We start from the raw sequence: 18454 nt of genomic DNA on the forward strand, positions 1-18454 counted from the left end.
TCTGTGAGTTTCCCTATTTTAGAGTTCTTAAGTGGGATCATGTAGTACAGTATTCGTTCTACTGTGTGTGGCTTATTTCATTTAGCATAATGTCTTCCAGTTTCATCCATGTTGTGGCAAATGGCAGGATTTCCTTTTTTTAAGGCAGAATAATACTACACTGTATATAAATTCTACATTTTCTTTACCATTCTATCATTCATGTCTTGGCTATTGTCAGTAATGTTGCAATGAACATGGAAATGCAGCTATCTTTTCCTAATCCTCATTTCAATTCTATTGGATAAATACCCAGAAGTGTGATTGCTGGATCATATGATACTTCTATGTTTATTTTGTAGGAACCTCCATACTGTTTTTTATAATGGCTTCCCCAATTTACATTCCCACCTAGAATGCACAAGAAAAGTTTTTTTCTCCACATGCTTGCCAACATTGGTTATCTTTCTCTTTTTGATAATAGCCATCCTAACAGGTATGAAGTGATATTTCATTTTGGTTTTGACATAGATTTCCCTAATGATTAGTGTTCCTGAGCACATTTTCATATACCTGTTAACTATACTGATTATTCTTCTTTGATATCAAAGATCCTACTTGTTTTAAATTTGCCAGAAATCAGCTAATTAGCATGTGATGACAATATACTGTTTTCATTATTTTTGTCTGCTTTGATTCTGTTTCTTTCTTGCATAACTACAGTAGCCTCCAGTCTCCTCTCATTCAAGTCCATTTATTAATGCTATCATTAGAGGTTTTTTTGGTGTGTGTCTGTAAAACAACCACCACAAAGAAGTCCCACACACAATTATTTCTTTGCATTAGAAAACATTTAATTTCTCAGCATAGCTTCCTAGGCCTTTTCTAGTATTGCATCAGACCTTATCTTTGTAGTTTTATATCCGAAATTTTCACCCTCATCCATGCAGGAATCCTTTGTTTCTCTAACTAGTGTAGGTAGCTGATTACTTAGAGTCATCTTTTTTTTGTTTTGTTAGTGTGGAATAGCTATATATTTTACATTATTGTTGGATCCAGGACAATCTTATTCATAGAAATATGCTAAAATATAAAATTATAAGCATTTATTCATAAAGAAAACTACTGGATTGAATTTGGCTCTCCGAATTCTTTAATATTTTTTGGGGTATTTTTACTGTTTGCTACTTTTTGCTATTAAAAAATTAGAAAAAATACTGAAGAAATATTTGTGCAAGAATAACTTAAAATTAAGAATGTTCTCTACACATATTACTTTAGATAAAAAGACTGTTGCAACAGATTGCCATTCTGTGATTTAAAGAGTAAAATACCTTGACTCGGTTTGTGGAACATCAGTGTTGTCTGTGAACAGTGGTGAGCAGCAGGGCCTGTGTCCTTACGGTTCTCTCTTTCTGCACTGCCTTTTGAAAAGCTTCTCTTCTTAAAGAAGCCCTACTCATTGTTGAAGATCCAGTGGATTTGTCATTTTATCTGCAAAGCCTTCTCTGACCCCTACAGATATTAACTAATTACTTTCTCTATATTTTCCATGTTACTTGGGATATTTGTCTATACTTTTTTGTAGTTCGTATTGAATTATTATTATCATTACTATTATTATTTTATTTCTGTGTTTTTTGCCAGGTTATGTCTCATTCAGCTTTATATCTAAGTACCACTATGGGGTCTGGCACAAATTTGATGTTTAATAACTGATGTTAAATGAGAGTCTTGTTTTGACTAAGATATTTGTTCCTCAAGAAACTTAGCCTTATTATTATGATTATCCTAGAACACAGGATCTTATGTGCACCCATTTAGTGATAAGAGAATTGCCAGGTGATTTGGCTTCTCTCCTTGCTCTGGGAAACAGCTCAACTCTGCCAAGAGCAGTCAAGAAAATTTCATATATTGAGAGCGATGTGATAATGGCTATTTGAAAAGCTTGGAACTATCTTTTTAGTTTACTAGACTTGTGACTGTCTTAAATATGGATTAGGGCCAGTGATTAGATATCTCAGTCAGCAAGGATCAGAACTCAGGCATTCATGATCTTTCATTCTGATCTGAAGATTGCTGAAATGATTTGTCAGTAAACAACAAAGACTTAGGACTGGTTGTTAAAGGGAGGAAGAAACCTACAGCTTGGAAGGGGCCTCTTTTGTCAGCGTGAACTCTGGACTGTGAAAGAGGCTTAGTTCAGGTCTAGTAAAGAACTTGAGAATGAGGGAAATGCAAGGACACTGTAGTCAAGAAGGTATTTCAATAGTAGGGGTTGCGGGGTGGCCGGATGGCTCAGCTGGTTAGAGTGCGAGCTCTCAACAACAAGGTTGCCAGTTCAATTCCCGTGCGGGATGGCAGGCTGCGCCCTCTGCAACTAAAGATTGAAAATGGCAACTGGACTTGGAGCTGAGCTGAGCCCTCCACAACTAGATTGAAGGACAACGACTTAGAGCTGATGGGCCCTGGAGAAACACACTGTTCTCTAATATTCCCCAATAAAATTAAAAAATATATATATTAGGGGTGCCTGGGGTGTGAACAAGCAGCCTTTACACTGTTGGTGAGAATAGAAGTGTAAATTGGTAATGCCTTTCTAGAGGACAGTTTTGCAATGCTTATTAAAGGTGTTTATATTTTCTTTTCTTACCAATTCCACTTCTATTTTTTTAAAATGAAATAATCTAACAAGTGTTCCAAGAATTTTGTATAAAGATATTTATTTGGAACCAACCTGAAGGACCCCTATAGGGAGCTGATCAAACAAATTGATTCATCTATACAAAGTAATTTATACAGGTGTTCAAATGATGTAGAAATATATTTATGAAAAAGGAAAGAGGTAAGTGAAATATCATCACATTTAAAAACTGCTGTCTTCCCTCATACACTGTTGGTGGTATTGCACATTTGCACAGCCACTATGGAAAATAGTTTGGAGGTTCCTCAAAAATTAAAGATGGAACTCTCTTATGACCCAGCAATTCCACTTCTGGGTATTTATCCAAAGAAATCCAAAACACTAATTTGAAGTTATATGCACCCCTATGTTCACTGCAGCACTATTTACAATAGCCAAGATAAGGAATTAACCAAAATGCCCATCAATGGACGAATGGATAAAGAAGTAGTAGTACATACATACAATGGAATATTACTCTGCCTTAAAAATCTTATCATTTGTGACAACATGAATGGACCTAGAGTGTATTATGCTAAGTGAAATTAAGCCATACAAAGACAAATACCATATGATTTCACTTATACGTGGAATATAAAAATCAGAATAAACAAACAAAAACCAAAACAGAAACAGACTCATAGATACAGAGAACAAACTGATGGTTATTCTCCTGATGGGAGGGGAGTTGGGGGCTGAGTGAGAAAGGTGAAGGGAGTAAGAAGTCCAAATTGTTAGTTACAAAACAGTCATGCGGATGTAAAGTACAGCAAAGGGAATACTCATATAGTCAATAATATGGTATTAACTATGTATAGTGCCAGGTGGGTACTAGACTAGTCAGGGGATCACTGCATACATTATATAAATGCCTAAGCACTATGCTGTATACCTAAAACTAATATAAAATTGAATTTCAACTATAATAAAAAATTTAAAAATGGGAAAAAACTGTCTATGAGACCATAGGTATATTATGGTGAATTTTTATAACACATATATATTTATGTATATTGGTACCAAATTATCCATGGAGACTTTTTTTTTTTTTGGCTGATTTTGCTGTTACAAGATGTCTCTAGAGAACATATGATACTTGAATTATAAAGAGGTAATATTTTATTTTTCAAAATTATTACCCATAGAAAAGATTATTCCTTCAGATTGGTATTCTCCAGAGTGAATGAATAGTGCTTGGAATAGAGTAAATATATCATATGTTTTAGCAAATTAAATGACTGTGTGAATAGACAAACAATTTTATTCCCAACTTGGCATTATTAAGTAATACTGGGAGACTTGTCTGAATTTTACTCATTCATCTTCTTCCATTGGAACTGCTTCTGTGGGGTAGCTAATTTTTGATTCCTGAGATGGCCCCTCATTCCCTGGTTTTCACTCTTCATATACTAGCATATGAGGTTACATCCCTTCTGTGTTTGTGTCCCTTCTTTTGTCTTATTGCTGGTATATTTCTGGCTGCTTATTAATTACTTCTGTTCATTTCATTAACGGTTTTGAAAGTCAGGTTTCATGATGCCATGTCATTCCATTATTTTATCCTGTCTTTTCAGTGTTACTAGGTTTAGAAAACTCTTCTCTCTAAAATTTGGCAAATATTTACGTATATGCTTCGAAGTATATATTTTTGTGTGGTGTGAAGTGACACCATAAGTTGATTTTTTTTCTTCCAAAATGCTTAGCCAGTTTTACATAAACCATTTATGTAGTAATCCATTTTTTTTCATATTGGCTTATGATGTATACTTTGTCATAAATTGTTATAGTATATGCAAGGGTCTATTTTTTTAAATATAGCTGTCTTCACACACAGTGTTTGCCACATACAATGCTTAACATTATACCAAAAATTTAAATTTATTTGGGAGTAATTTACATTTTCCAATAGAATTTAGTTTACTTCTTCAGGAGCATATTTTATCTTTTCATTTGTTTGTTTTCTTCTCTGTTTCTTCTTTCGAGGTTTTGCTTCCATAATTTATAGTTTGTAGCTATTGTAAAATGGACGTTCCCCTCATTACATTTTACTAGTTATTGCTAATATATAGATAACTGAATCTTGAATATTTCATAATTAGCCAACTTGTTGAGTGTTACTGTTTTTAATAGATTTTTGGTTCTCATATTTTATGGAAAAACAATCATATCATCTTGTACAAATAATTATAATTTCCATCCTGTTGTTCAAATATTTATATATCTTGTTTCTTTTTTAGAATGTTAGTAATGATGTAGGACAGGCTTAACTTTTTCTTGATTTAAATGAGAGCAACTTTAATAATTTGCTCCTAAGAGGTATTGGCAATTGGTCTAAGAGAGATTAGGAAATATACTTTACTTTTTAGTTCACTAGTAGGTTTCAAAATAAAAAAAAAGTGTTGAATTTCATCAAATGATCTTTTGTCCTTTTTTGGTAATTATGTGCTCTTTTTTATTTGACATAGTGATGCAGTGTGTTTTATTAATATGTTTTTCTAATATTAAATAATCCTTTTATCCCTACTTGATTATGCTGGTTTATTATTTTAATATACTTTTGACTTAATTTCACAGGTTCCTCATTTAGGATTGTATCCATGAATGAATCTTGTCTGGAGTACCATTTCTTGAAGTGTTTTCTAAGAAGAAATATTATGAGGAAAAAAATGGTTCCATGGTCAGATACATTTGAGAAAGGCATATTAAAACGTTTAAACCAAATTCTTTGGTTCAGGTATCTCTGAGACATTAATATGCTAACATAGGCTATAAATCTCTGAAAGAGTGTTTTCCAAACTGATTCAGTCTACCCCCATCCCTCACCCAGAAAATGACACTAATTTCCACAGAAACCTCTTTGGAGAATACTAGTCATTGTCATATTTTGGTATGAGTTATGTTAATGACAGAAAATGAACTGGGATAGCTTTCCATTATTTCATATGCTCTGGAATAGATTTTACAATATGGATGTTAATCAGTTTCTTTCTCAAAAAGCCTATAGCATTGTCTGGGCCAGTTTTGCAAATCATCCCTTGATAACATTTGCAGTGTCTTCCATGGATATTGAGCACTCCTATTCCATTGAATTAAGCACTCCTATTCCATTTGCAGTGTCTTCCACGGATCTTCAGCACTCCTATTCCATTGAATTAATTTTATTAATTAATATTTCTAGAAAATTATTCATTTACTGAGATTTCTAAATTTGTTAAAATACAATTTTGGGTAGAATTCTCTTTAATTCTTAAGACATGTTTACTTACCTATTTTATAAATAAAACAAAAAGAAATGATCTATGCCAAATGCTTGTAACACAGTGCATAGCACTTAGTAAATGGTGAACTCTTTTATTTCCTATCTCCTTTCTAATTTTGTTTCTTTCCTTTTTATTTGAGTTTCTCAGAACTTTGTCAGTTTAAAACTCTTTTCCCAAATACCCACCGTTTCTACTTATCTATTTATCTACCTATCTATCCATCTAGTTATTTTATTGTTTTAAAATTCATTGGTTTTCTGCTTACGTTATTTTATTCTTTCTGCTTCTCATGTTTTTTTTCTTTCTAGCTTCTTGAGTTGATTTAGTAGTTCATTTAAACAAAATTCTTCATTTAATAATAAAAATATTTAAGTCTACTCATTTGAATTAAAAATAGTTCTGTACTTTGTGGTCTGTTATGCACATGGTGCAACATTCAAAGTTTACAAAAGGGTTTACAGAGAAAAGCAAGTCCCTTCCTTCTCCTACCCCAGTCTTCTCCGCCAGAGGCAACTGCAATTCCCAGGTTCTTCCAGAGCTACTCTAAGTGGATTTGACTTTTGAGTATAGCTTTATGAGGAATGCATATATTAATACTTAGTTATTATTTTCATTAGGGTTAAATAGCTCTACTTTTAATTTAAATTTCTCATTTGACAAAATAATACAAGAGTGCTTTAAAAGTCTTTTTCATGGATATTAAATTATTTTGTTATTAATTTCTATTTTTATTGCATTGTGGTTAGAGAATGTAGTCTGTAATTTATAGTGTTTGGAAAGTCCTGAGACTCATCATGTGATCAATTACGTGGTAAATTTTTATAAATATTTCATAGATACTAAAAATGTATTGTTTCTAAAGGCACGAAGTATATAAATAATTTTTATTTATTTTGGCTTACTTGATCTATTATTATACAGAGTGGTAAATTACTTTTTTTATCAAATTGAATTTTTGTCAATTTTTATTTACATTCCTGATAATTTTTGTGTTTTATATTTTATGCCATAGTATTTGGCACATAAAGCTTAATGATTATCATATATTTATTTTGTTATTCTTGATTATAGCTTTTACTTCTTTAAAAAATATACTAAAAGTAATACCTATATCTGCAAATAAGAATTCAAATAGTAGAGGACATCAAATAAAAAATAAAATATTTTTTCAGATTCCCTACCTGCAGACTCACAGTTCAGTGGTAATTACTTTTGAATATTTTTTATTATTTGCATTTCTTCTAGTGGTTATTTCCATAACTGTAAATAATATATTTATATATTTCATTTTTATTTTTTTCAGTGTAGATATGCACTGTATTGATTCTTCAATATGAAAGATTATTTATACTACTCTTACCTCTCCTCCTCAAATCCCTCCCAATTTTTTTTTTGGTAATCGTTATAGTTAAAAAAAATAGTTAAACTTCAGCTTCTTGATTTATTAGCTTTAAACATTCTTGAATCTTTGTTGTTTAAGATGCGGAAATGAATTTCCCAGTTTAACATTCTTCTTGCCTCTTTTTCTTTACACATTTACCAAAGTGATGACTATGTTATCACTTTTATTTGGGGAAGGTTTAGAGCATTCTGTCTTTAATTATAATAAATCTTTCATACTTTGTAGGTTGACTTTGAAAGTTAAAAGCTGATAGCATTTGAATATAATAATTATGTAAATATTCATTGTGTATTTGGTAGGAATATTGAATACATAGAAAAGGCAATGCAATTCAACATCTATGCTCCTTTAAGGGGAATGTTCCAAAGGTCAAGGCTAAATGAATTCTTTCTCTTTTAATATTCCATCTATTACTCAGACACATGCTGTGATTTGACTTGTTTCATATTGGGACCATTCTTGGAAAATGTTTTTCTTTCTCAAGTTTCGAATTGTCTTTTTTCTTGACAAAAGAAACACATGCCTTTCTACCATATTACCAATATCTTGTAACTGTTAGTCATAGTATTTGTTAAATACTTTATTATGTATTGACCTATTTCTAGGTCTGTCTATAGTTGCCATCGTGTGATTTCATTTTTTTAGTTTTATTAAGTTTATTGGGATGACATTGGTTAATAAAATTATATAGGTTTCCAGTGTACAATTCTATAATATATCTTGTATATATTGCATTGTGAGTTCACCACCCAAAGTCAGATCTCCTTTTGTCACAATACATTTAACCCCCTTTACCCTTTTTTACCTCTCCTTCCCTCTCTCCTTATAGTAACTACCATACTGTTGTCTGTGTCTGTGAGTTTTTGTTTGTCTTATTCATTTGTTACTTTCAGTTTTATATCCCACATGAGTGAAATCATGTGATTCTCAACTTTTTCCATCTAACTTAATGTTGCTTAGCATGATATTCTCAAGATCCATCCATGACGTCACAAATGTCAGTATTTCATCTTTTCTTATGGCTGAGTAGTATACCACTGGATATGTCACATCTTCTTTATCCAGTCATCTATTGAAGGACATTGTGGATGTTTCCATGTCTTGGCCACTGTGAATAATGCTGCAGTGAACATAGGGGTACATACATCTTTACAGATTAATGTTTTCAAATTTTTTGGGTGGATACCCAGAAGAGGGATTGCTGGTTTCCCCCAAAATAACCTGGGTCTTAATATATTAAGTTTTGCTCCAAAAGATGCATTAGGGTTTGTGTTCATGGGATGTCATCCTGAAAAATCATGCTAGGCTTATTTTCTGGTTAGGTCTTACTTTCGGGGAAACATGGTAATTCTATTCTTAATTTTTTGAGGAACCTCCGTATTGTTTTCCACAGTGGCTATACCAATTGATGAGGTTGGCACAAAAGTAATTGATGTTTAAAGATTAAAAACAGTTGCAAAAATCACAGTTACTTTGCACCTACCTAACACATTTCCACCAGCAGTGTATGAGGGTTCCTTTTTCTCCACAGCCTCTCCAACACTTGTTATTACTTGTCTTGTTGACAATAGCCATTCTAACAGGTGTGAGGTGGTGTCTCATTGTGGTTTTGATTTCCATTTCCCTAATAGTTAGTGAAGTTAAGCATATTTTCATATTATCTGTTGGCCGTTAGTATGTCCTCCTGGGAGACATACAAATGTCTGTTTACGTCCTCTGCCCATTTTTTAAATTGAATTGTTTTTTGTTGTTAAGTTGTATGGGTTCTTTATATTTTGGGTAGCCCCTTATCCCAGGTGTTTGCAAAAATCTTCTTGCATTCGCTTGTTTGCCTCTTTGTTTTGGTTTTTTTTTATTTTTTTATTATTTTTTAAATTTATTGGGGTGACAATTGTTAGTAAAATTACATAGATTTCAGGTGTGCAATTCTGTATCACATCATCTATAAATTACATTGTGTGTTCACCACCCAGAGTCAGTTCTCCTTCCATCACCATATATTTGATCCCCTTTACCCTCATCTCCCACCCCCCAACTCCATTACCCTCTGGTAACCACTAAATTACGTTCCCCAGATTAATTTTCAAACCCCGTGGCCATCCTGTGGTCACCGACTGCCCTCCAATCCCCTCACCCTCCCCCCCACCCCCACCCCCCCCGCCCATCTAGCAACCCTCAGTTTTTCCTCTTTGTCTCCAAAACTGTTTCTGATTAGTTCATTCACTTATTCTTTTCTTTAGATTCCGCAAATAAGTGAGATCATATGGTACTTATCTTTCTCTGTCTGACTTATTTCACTTAACGTTCTCTAGGTCCATCCATGTTGTTGCAAATGGTAAGATTTCTTTCTTCTTTGTGGCTCCGTAATACTCCATTGTATAAATGTACCACATTTTCTTAATCCACTCATCTACCGATGGGCATTTCGGTTGTTTCCATGTCTTGGCTATTGTGTATATGCTGCAATAAACATAGGAGTGCATAAAGATTTTTGAATTGGAGTTTTGGATTTCTCCGGATAGATACCTAGGAGTGGAATTATTGGATCATAGGGTAGTTCCATTTTCAGATTTTTGAGATAGCTCCATACTGTTTTCCATAGTGGCTGCACCAATCTGCAATCCCACCAACATTGCACAAGCGTTCCCTTTTCTCCACATCCGCGCCAGCACTTGTTGTTTGTTGATTTACTGATGATAGCCATTTTGACTGGGGTGAGGTGGTATCTCATTGTGGTTTTTATTTGCATTTCTCTGATGGTTAGTGAGGTTGAGCATTTCTTCATATGTCTGTTTGCCATCTGTATGTCCTTTTTAGAAAAATGTCTCTTCAAGTCCTCTGCCCATTTTTTAATTGGGTCGTTTGTTTTTTTGGAGTTGAGTTGAGTGAGTTTTTCATAGATTTGTGATATTAATCCGTTATCAGATATATCATTGGCAAATATCTTTTCCCATTCAGTAGGATCCCTTTTTGTTTTATTGATGGTTTCCTTTGCTGTGAAAAAACTTTTTAGTTTGATATAATCCCACGTGTTTATTTTTTCTCTTACTTCCCTCGAGCGAGGGTATATATCAATAAAAATCTTACTCCGGGTAATGTCTGAGAAGTTTCTTCCTATATTTTCTTCTAGGTATTTTATGGTTTCAGATCTTACATTTAAGTCTTTAAGCCATTTTGAATTTATTTTTGTATATGGTGTAAGGAGGTGGTCCAGCTTCATTTTTTTGCATGTGTCTGTCCAGGTATCCCAGCACCATTTATTGAATAGACTGTCTTTACTCCATCGTACATTCTTGCTTCCATTGTCGTAGATTAAATGGCCATATAGGCGTGGATTTATTTCTGGACTCTCTATTCTGTTCCATTGATCTATGTGTCTGTTTTTATGCCAGTACCATGCTGTTTTGATTACTGTAGCCTTGTAGTATAATTTGAAGTCAGGTATTGTTATACCTCCCACTTTGTTCTTATTTCTCAAGATTGCCTTTGCTATTCGGGGTCTTTTATGGTCCCATATAAATTTTAGGATTATATGTTCTATTTCTGTGAAAAACGTCGTTGGTAGTTTGATAGGAATTGCGTTGAATATGTATATTGCCTTAGGCAGTATGGACATTTTAACTATATTAATTCTTCCTATCCATGAACATGATATGTGTTTCCATCTATTTATATCTTCCTTCATTCCTTTCTTCAGTGTCTTATAATTTTCTGAGTACAGATCTTTTACTTCTTTGGTTAAATTTATTCCCAGGTATTTTATAGTCTTTGGAGCGATTCTAAATGGGATTGTTTTTTTAATTTCTCCTTCTGATGTTTTATTATTGGTATATACAAATGCAACTGATTTCTGAATATTAATTTTGTATCCTGCTACTTTACTAAATTCATCTATGTGCTCTAATAGCTTCTTGGGGGAGTCTTTAGGGTTCTCTCTATATAGTATCATATCATCTGCATACAATGATAATTTTACTTCCTCCTTACCAATTTGGATGCCTTTTATTTCTTTTTCTTGTCTGATTGCTGTGGCTAGAACTTCCAGCACTATGTTGAATAGAAGCGGAGATAGTGGGCAAACTTGCCTTATTCCTGATCATAGGGGGAATGGTTTTAGCTTTTCCCCATTGAGTATGATGTTAGTTGTGGGTTTGTCATATATGGCCTTTATTATGTTGAGATATGATCCCTCTATTCCCACTTTCTTAAGGGTTTTTATCATAAATGGCTGTTGGATTTTATCAAATGCTTTTTCTGCATCTATTGATATGATCATGTGATTTATATTTTTCATTTTGTTAATGTGGTGTATCACATTAATTGATTTGTGGATGTTGAACCACCCTTGCATACAAGAGATGAATAACACTTGATCATGGTGTATGATCTTTTTAATGTATTGCTGAATTCTGTTCGCTAATATTTTGTTGAGGATTTTTGCATCTATGTTCATTAGAGATATCGGACTGTAGTTTTCTTTTTTTGTGGTGTCTTTGTCTGATTTTGGGATCAGGGTGATAGTGGCTTCGTAAAAAGTGTTTGGGAGTCTTCCTTCCTTCTGGATTTTTTGGAAGAGCTTGAGGAGAATAGGTGATAATTCTTTTTTGAACGTTTTGTAAAATTCACCTTTAAAGCCATCTGGTCCAGAGCTTTTGTTTGTTGGGAGACTGTTGATTACTGATTCAATTTCCATGGTGGTAATCAGTCTATTCAGGTTTTCTGTTTCTTCTTGAGTTAGCCTTGGAAGGTTGTACGCCTCTAGAAAATTGTCCATTTCTTCCAAATTGTCAAATTTGTTGGCATATAGTTGCTCATAGTAACTTCTTAAAACTTTTTGTATTTCTGCGGTGTCCATTGTCACTTCTCCTCTTTCATTTCTGATTTTATTAATTTGGGTCCTCTCTCTCTTTTTTTTAATGAGTCTGGCTAAAGGTTTGTCAATTTTGTTTATCTTCTCTAAGAACCAACTCTTGGATTCATTCATCTTTTGTATTGTTTTTCTGGTTTCTATTTCATTTATTTCTGCTCTGATCTTTATTATCTCCTTCCTTGTGCTCCCTTTGGGCTTATTTTGCTGTTCTTTTTCCAGATCCCTTAAGTGTGAAGATAAACTGTTGATTAGTGATGTTTCTTTTTCTTTAGGTAGGCCTGTAAAGCTATGAATTTCCCTCTTAGGACTGCTTTCGCAGCATCCCATATATTTTGGGTCGTCGTGTTTTCATTTTCGTTTGTCTCGAGATATCTTTTGATTTCTTCCTTGATCTCCTGCTTGACCCATTCATTATTTAGTAATAAGTTATTCAGCCTCCATGAATTGGTGTGTCTTCCAGTTTTTCTCCTGTAGTTCATTTCTAATTTCATAGCATTGTGATCAGAGAAGACAATTGGTATGATTTCAATTTTCTTAAATTTATCAAGACTTGTTTTGTTGCTAACATATGGTCTATCTTGGAAAATGTTCCATGTGTGCTTGAGAAAAACGTGTATTTTGCAGCATTGGGGTGAAATGTTCTGAAAATATCGATTAAATCCAAGTGGTCCAATGTATCATTTAAGGCTGTTGTTTCCATATTGATTTTCTGTCTGGAAGACCTGTCCCTTGTTGTCAGAGGTGTGTTGAAGTCCCCTACTATAATAGTGTTACTGTTGATCTCTGTCTTTATGTCAATCAGTACCTGTTTTATATATTTAGGTGCTCCTGTGTTGGGTGCATAGATGTTTACTAGGGTTATGTCCTCTTGACAGATTGATCCCTTTATTATTATATAGTGCCCATCTTTATCTTTTAATATGTTCTTCATTTTAAAGTCTATTTTGTCAGATATAAGGATTGCAACTCCAGCTTTTTTCTCGTTTCCATTTGCATGAAATATCTTACTCTAACCCTTCACTTTCAGCCTGTGTGTGTCTTTTGTTCTGAGGTGAGTCTCTTGTATACAGCATATACAAGGGTCTTGCTTTCTTATCCAGTCAGCCACCCTATGTCTCTTGATTGGAGCATTTAATCCATTTACATTTAAAGTGATTATTGATAGGTACATAGTTATTGCCATTTTTAAATTTGTAGTTAGGTTAATTTACTCTTTCTTCTATTTATAGAAGTCGTTTTAGTATTTCTTGCAATGCTGGCTTGGTGGTAATAAATTCCTTTAGCTTATTTTTTCTGGAAAGCTCTTTATCTCTCCATCAACTTTAAATGATAGCCCTGCTGGAGAAAGCCATCTAGGTTGTAGGCCTTTGTTTTCCATCACTTTGAGTATCTCCTGCCACTCCCTCCTGGCCTTCAATATTTCTGTAGAAAAGTCATTTGATAGTCTTATGGGAGTTCCCTTGTATGTAACCCTCTGTCTTTCTCTTGCTGCTTTTAGGATTCTCTCTTTCTCTTTAAGCTTTGCCATTTTAACTATAATGTGTCTTGGTGTGGACCTGTTTGGGTTTATCCTGGTTGGAACTCTCTGCACTTCCTGGGCTTGTATGGTGGTTTCGTTCATCAGGTTGGGGAATTTTTCGGACATTATTACTTCAAATATGTTCTCAATCCCTGGCTTCCTCTCTTCCCCTCCTGGTGTTCCTATGATCTGCATGTTGTTGCGCTTGATGTTATCCCAGAGGTCTCTTAAGCCATCCTCATTTTTTTTTATTCTTTTTTCTTTCTGTTGTTCCGTTTGGGTGATCTCTGCTACCTTGTCTTCTAAGTCGCTGATTCGATCCTCTGCTTCATCTAACCTGCTGGTGATTCCTTCAAGTGAGTTCTTAATTTCAGTAATTGTGTTCTTTAGTTCTAACTGGTTGTTCGTTATGATTTCTACATCCTTCTTTATGTCTTCTCTAAGCTCCTTAAACATTCTTATCACCAGTGTTCTGAACTCTGTCTCTGAAAGGTTGGTTACCTCTGCTTCATTTGGTTCCAGTTGTGCAGGTTTCTTCTGTTCATTTATTTGGGACGTGTATCTTTGTTTCCCCATTCTGGCTGACTTTCCGTGTTTGCTTTGATGTATTAGGTAGATCCCCTAGAATTCTTAGTTCTTGCTAGGTTATCTTATGTAGTATGTGTCCTTTATATTTGACTTGCACTACTTCGTTCTTCTCCTCTGCGTGTGCTCCAAAGGTGACTCTTGTGTTGTGTATATTGTCCTGTTCAAGAAGATCTTTAATTGCTTTTTGCTTGTGAGTAGGTGGGGTTAACTCCTGGGCTGACTCCTTGTGAGACTTGGCTCTGCCCCCCGCAGGGCGCTCTGCTGCGTGAGGGGCCTCTATGGGCTCCGGTGCCTGCAGAGAACCCCCTGTGGGTGTGTGACCTGCAGGTCAAACCCGGCAGCACTCCTGTTTGATCTGGAGTGGTCCCTGGATATGCTGAAATCCGTGCCTCTCAAGCTGGGTCCCGGCCGGGCAGTTTCAGAACAAAGCAAATCACCAAGCACAACAGCAACAACAACAGCAAAGAAAAAAGTCAAATACATTCACATGCAAAAACACCCGATAACCCCCACTCGACACAGGCAAAGATATCAAAGATATAAAGACAAAGCAAAACAAAACAAAACAAAGCAAAACAAAAAGCAGCGACAGTCTCGGCCTAAGCCCACCAAGCAATGTCTAGGTTGTCCTCTGCTGTACCAAAGAGCCCCCTGCTTATTGCGCAGGCAGAGCCGGTCACCTGGTGCCCAGAGTGACTTTGGGACTACACACTTAAATTCGTGGGCCTGAGGGGTCTGGATGATAGTTTTTACAAAGTCAGTGCGGTTTCTGCCCTTGTCTGCACATATGCACATTGAGAGTAGCACCACCAGCCCCGTGTCCAGTCCTCCTGAGTCTTAGGGCACTTCTTCAATGTGTGTGTGTATGGGGAGGTGCGGTCGGGAGATTTCTGATCTGCTGAAAGCCCAGAGCTGTGCCTGCCTTACTGCTGATCTCTGGGTGTGTGTCTGCAGTTGCACTTGCCCCGCCCTAGTCAGGCCAGAAAGGGTGGTGGCTGGGGGTGGAGGAGTCTCTTCTCTCCTAGCCCAGCCAAAATCACACACTTCCCAGTCTCTCTGGGTCAGGGCTGCCTGTCAGGCTTCCCAGAGCCTGAGTACTACTACAGCTCCTCTGTAATCTGACACTACTCCTCAGTTCAAGGGCCAGTTTAAGTCTCTGGAAGGGCGGGGTAGGATTGGAAGAGAGGGGCGGGGGAGGGGCCCAGGTATGGAGTCTGTGTTCTTTGTCCGCCCTAGGGCCCACTAGCCGCCTTCCCGGCGGGAGAAATCAGCCGTGGGACGCAGGGAAAGAGCCCACCTCCTGGTCTCTGTGCTGTCCGTTCCGCCCAGGGATCCTGTGCGTGCCCGGAACTGCGGGTGCCAGCCCGGTTTTTGCCGCGGCAGGCTGAGACTCCACTGCGGGCTGGGATTTCTCGCCACCCTGGCCGGGCGTTTTCACTCCGTTCCCTTCCTTCCTTCCCCTGCTCGCCCAATTAGCGCACCTTCAAGTAATCCTTAGCTTCAAGTAATCCACGAATCTCTTAGCTGTTCTGTGTGATGAGCAAATAGTTCTTTGATGGGTTATAGGTCTTGTTTGTAATAAGATCCGGAGGAGAACTCAGAAAGTGCGCCCTGCTGCTGCCATTCCTGTGACGTCACTGCCTCTTTGTTTTTTTGATTGTTTCTTTTGCTGTGCAGAAGCTTTTTAGTTTGCTGTAGTACCGTTCATTTATTTTTGCTTTTACTTCTCTTGGCTTTGAGGTCAAATTCATAAAATCCTTTCTAAGACAAAGGTCCATAAGTTTTGTACCTGTTTTCTTCTATGTATTTTATTGTTTCAGGTCTTATATTTAGGTCTTTGATCCATTTTGAGAGGATTTTTTTTGTGTATAGTGACAGATAGCAGTCTAGTTTCATTCTTTTGCATGTGGCTTTCCAATTTTCCCAGCACCATTTATTGAAGAGGATTTCTTCTCTCCATTGTATGCTTTTGGCTCCTTTGTCAAAAATTATCTGCCCATATACATAGGGATTTATTTCTGGGTTCTCAATTCTGTTCCATTGGTGCAATCAGTCTCCATAGATAAAAGCAGTATCTGCTTGTATCCACTGATGATAGAATGAGGTACTGATTCAACAGTTTGGTAGTCAATCTGCAGACATATGCTGGCAACGTTGCGCACACCCCCCACGAAGCAGTAATGCAGATTTTCCTCTGTGATGTCAAGCATTTCCAGGTTGTAGATGCTGCCATTGTTAAACACCTGCTGGATGATCAACCCAAAGGAGAAGGGGAAGATGTTCAGCATGTTCAGCAGTGTGGCTTCGCTGGCTCCCACTTTGTCATCAGTCTTAATCAGCTGCTCATCACTCAGGATTTCAGTGGTGCCCCTGGGGCTTTTAGTGCCTAAAGCCTGGAAGAAGGAGGTCTTCTTGGGCCCCAGACCAGTGTTCTGGCCCGGCACAGTGACTTCGCAAGGGGCAGTGGCACCAGCATGGGCAACAGCTGGCACCTTATTGTCCAGCAGCATGTCTCTGATCTCAGTGAGGTCCTCCTTTGTGAACACAAAGCCCACACTTCCCTGGATATGAGGCAGTGGTTTCTCAAGAGCTGGGTTATATTCCAGATACCCTTGCATGGCTTTGCACATCATGGTGTTCTTGCTCATCAGCACCACCGCCTTCCCAAAGAGGGACATGTGGATCTGCTGCATCTGCTTGGAGCCCACATTGTCTGTCCCCCAATGAAGCATTGTGGATAATCATCCAGAAGTTGGATGATCTTAAGGAAGTAGTTGGACTTCAGGTCACCCTTTCTTCCCTGGGTATCATGGTGGTGTATCACGGATTGCCATGCAGGGTTTAAAGTTGATGTCTCTCTTACAAGGTTGCTTGGCGTGAGGCTACTCTATCTTCTAAATCACTGATTCGATCCATGTTTCATCTAATCTACTGTTGATTCTCTGTAATGTATTCTTCATTTCTGTTATTATAGTCTTTATTTCTGACTTCTCTTTTTTATGTTTTCTATCTCCATTTGTGTGTTTTCTATTTCTTTGTTGAAGTTCTCCCCGAGGTCGTCAAACATCCTTATAACCAGTGTTCGGAACTCTGGTCTGGTAGATTACTTGTCTCCATTTTGTTTAGTTCTTTTTCTGGAGTTTTGTTCTGTTCTTTTATTTGGGACATGTTTCTTAGTCTCCACATTTTTGCTGCCTCCCTGTGTTTGTTTCTGTGTATTATTAGGTAGGGCTGCTATGTCTCCCAGTCTTAGTAGAGTGGCCTTATATAGTAAGTGTGCTGTGGGGCTCAGTGGCGCAATCACCTGGTCACTTGAGCCGTGCATAATTCCTGGTGTGTCCCTTGTGTGGGTTGTGTGTGCCCTCCTTCTGATCCTTGGTTGCTACTTGCACATCAATGGGATGATAGATCCTCAGACTCACTGGTTTTGAGGACTGGCCTTGACTACAGTGGAGGAGTTATGGTGCAGGATTGACCGTACAGAGCTGAATCTATCACAGTATGGCTCTGATACCTGTCCAGTCTGCCCCTTGGGTGTGTCATTCTTGGAGGCGACTGGATGATGCTCCAGCTCATTTCAAAGTTGGCCACTAGGTGTGCAGCCTCAGGGTCACCTGAGAGGAGACCCATTGCAGGTCAAATTCAGCCACAGCTTGTGCCCCACCTGGGACCACCCTGCAGGAGCCACAAAGCAAGTCACAGATGGCCGCTGCCTGTGCCATGCTTGGAAGTGACTCGAGAGGCCAAGCTGTGAATCAAGGCCAGCTGCTGCTAGTGCTGGGCTTAGGGCTGCTCAGCCAGAGGTATGGGACAGTCCCAAACCAGATTCTGCTTGTCTGTGTTCAGCATACTTTTGGGAGACCCTAGGAAAGTCTGCAACATGAGCCAAGGCAGGTGGTTTGTATGAAAAGCCACTGGAAGAGGTTTGGGGTGCCTGAAAGTTGGGTGGGGCAGGGTCTTGAATCACCAGGGTGTGGCGAACATTCAGCGTTAGCCAGCTTGATGGAGATTCACATAAGGCAACTGCCTCTGTCTGCACAGTGGGAAGGGGGAGGGCTCAACAAAGAAACAATGGCTTCTGTCAGCTCCTCCATCCAGGAGAAAGCTGCCACTCCATCCCTTGTCCTGAAGCCAGACAATTTGGTTCTGCCCC

At 37.3% G+C, this 18454-nt stretch overlaps 1 protein-coding gene and 1 pseudogene across 1 annotated transcript in view; one reads left to right on the plus strand and one right to left on the minus strand.

The window, feature by feature from the left end:
- CPQ (carboxypeptidase Q) overlaps window positions 1-18454 on the plus strand; it is a 598544-nt gene that overhangs the window by 117046 nt on the left and 463044 nt on the right. The window lies entirely within an intron of this gene.
- LOC117033718 (60S acidic ribosomal protein P0-like) lies at window positions 1046-17112 on the minus strand (annotated as a pseudogene).

The sequence above is a fragment of the Rhinolophus ferrumequinum genome, chromosome 14 (assembly GCF_004115265.2).
Source record: "Rhinolophus ferrumequinum isolate MPI-CBG mRhiFer1 chromosome 14, mRhiFer1_v1.p, whole genome shotgun sequence".
NCBI classification, from domain to species: domain Eukaryota; kingdom Metazoa; phylum Chordata; class Mammalia; order Chiroptera; family Rhinolophidae; genus Rhinolophus; species Rhinolophus ferrumequinum.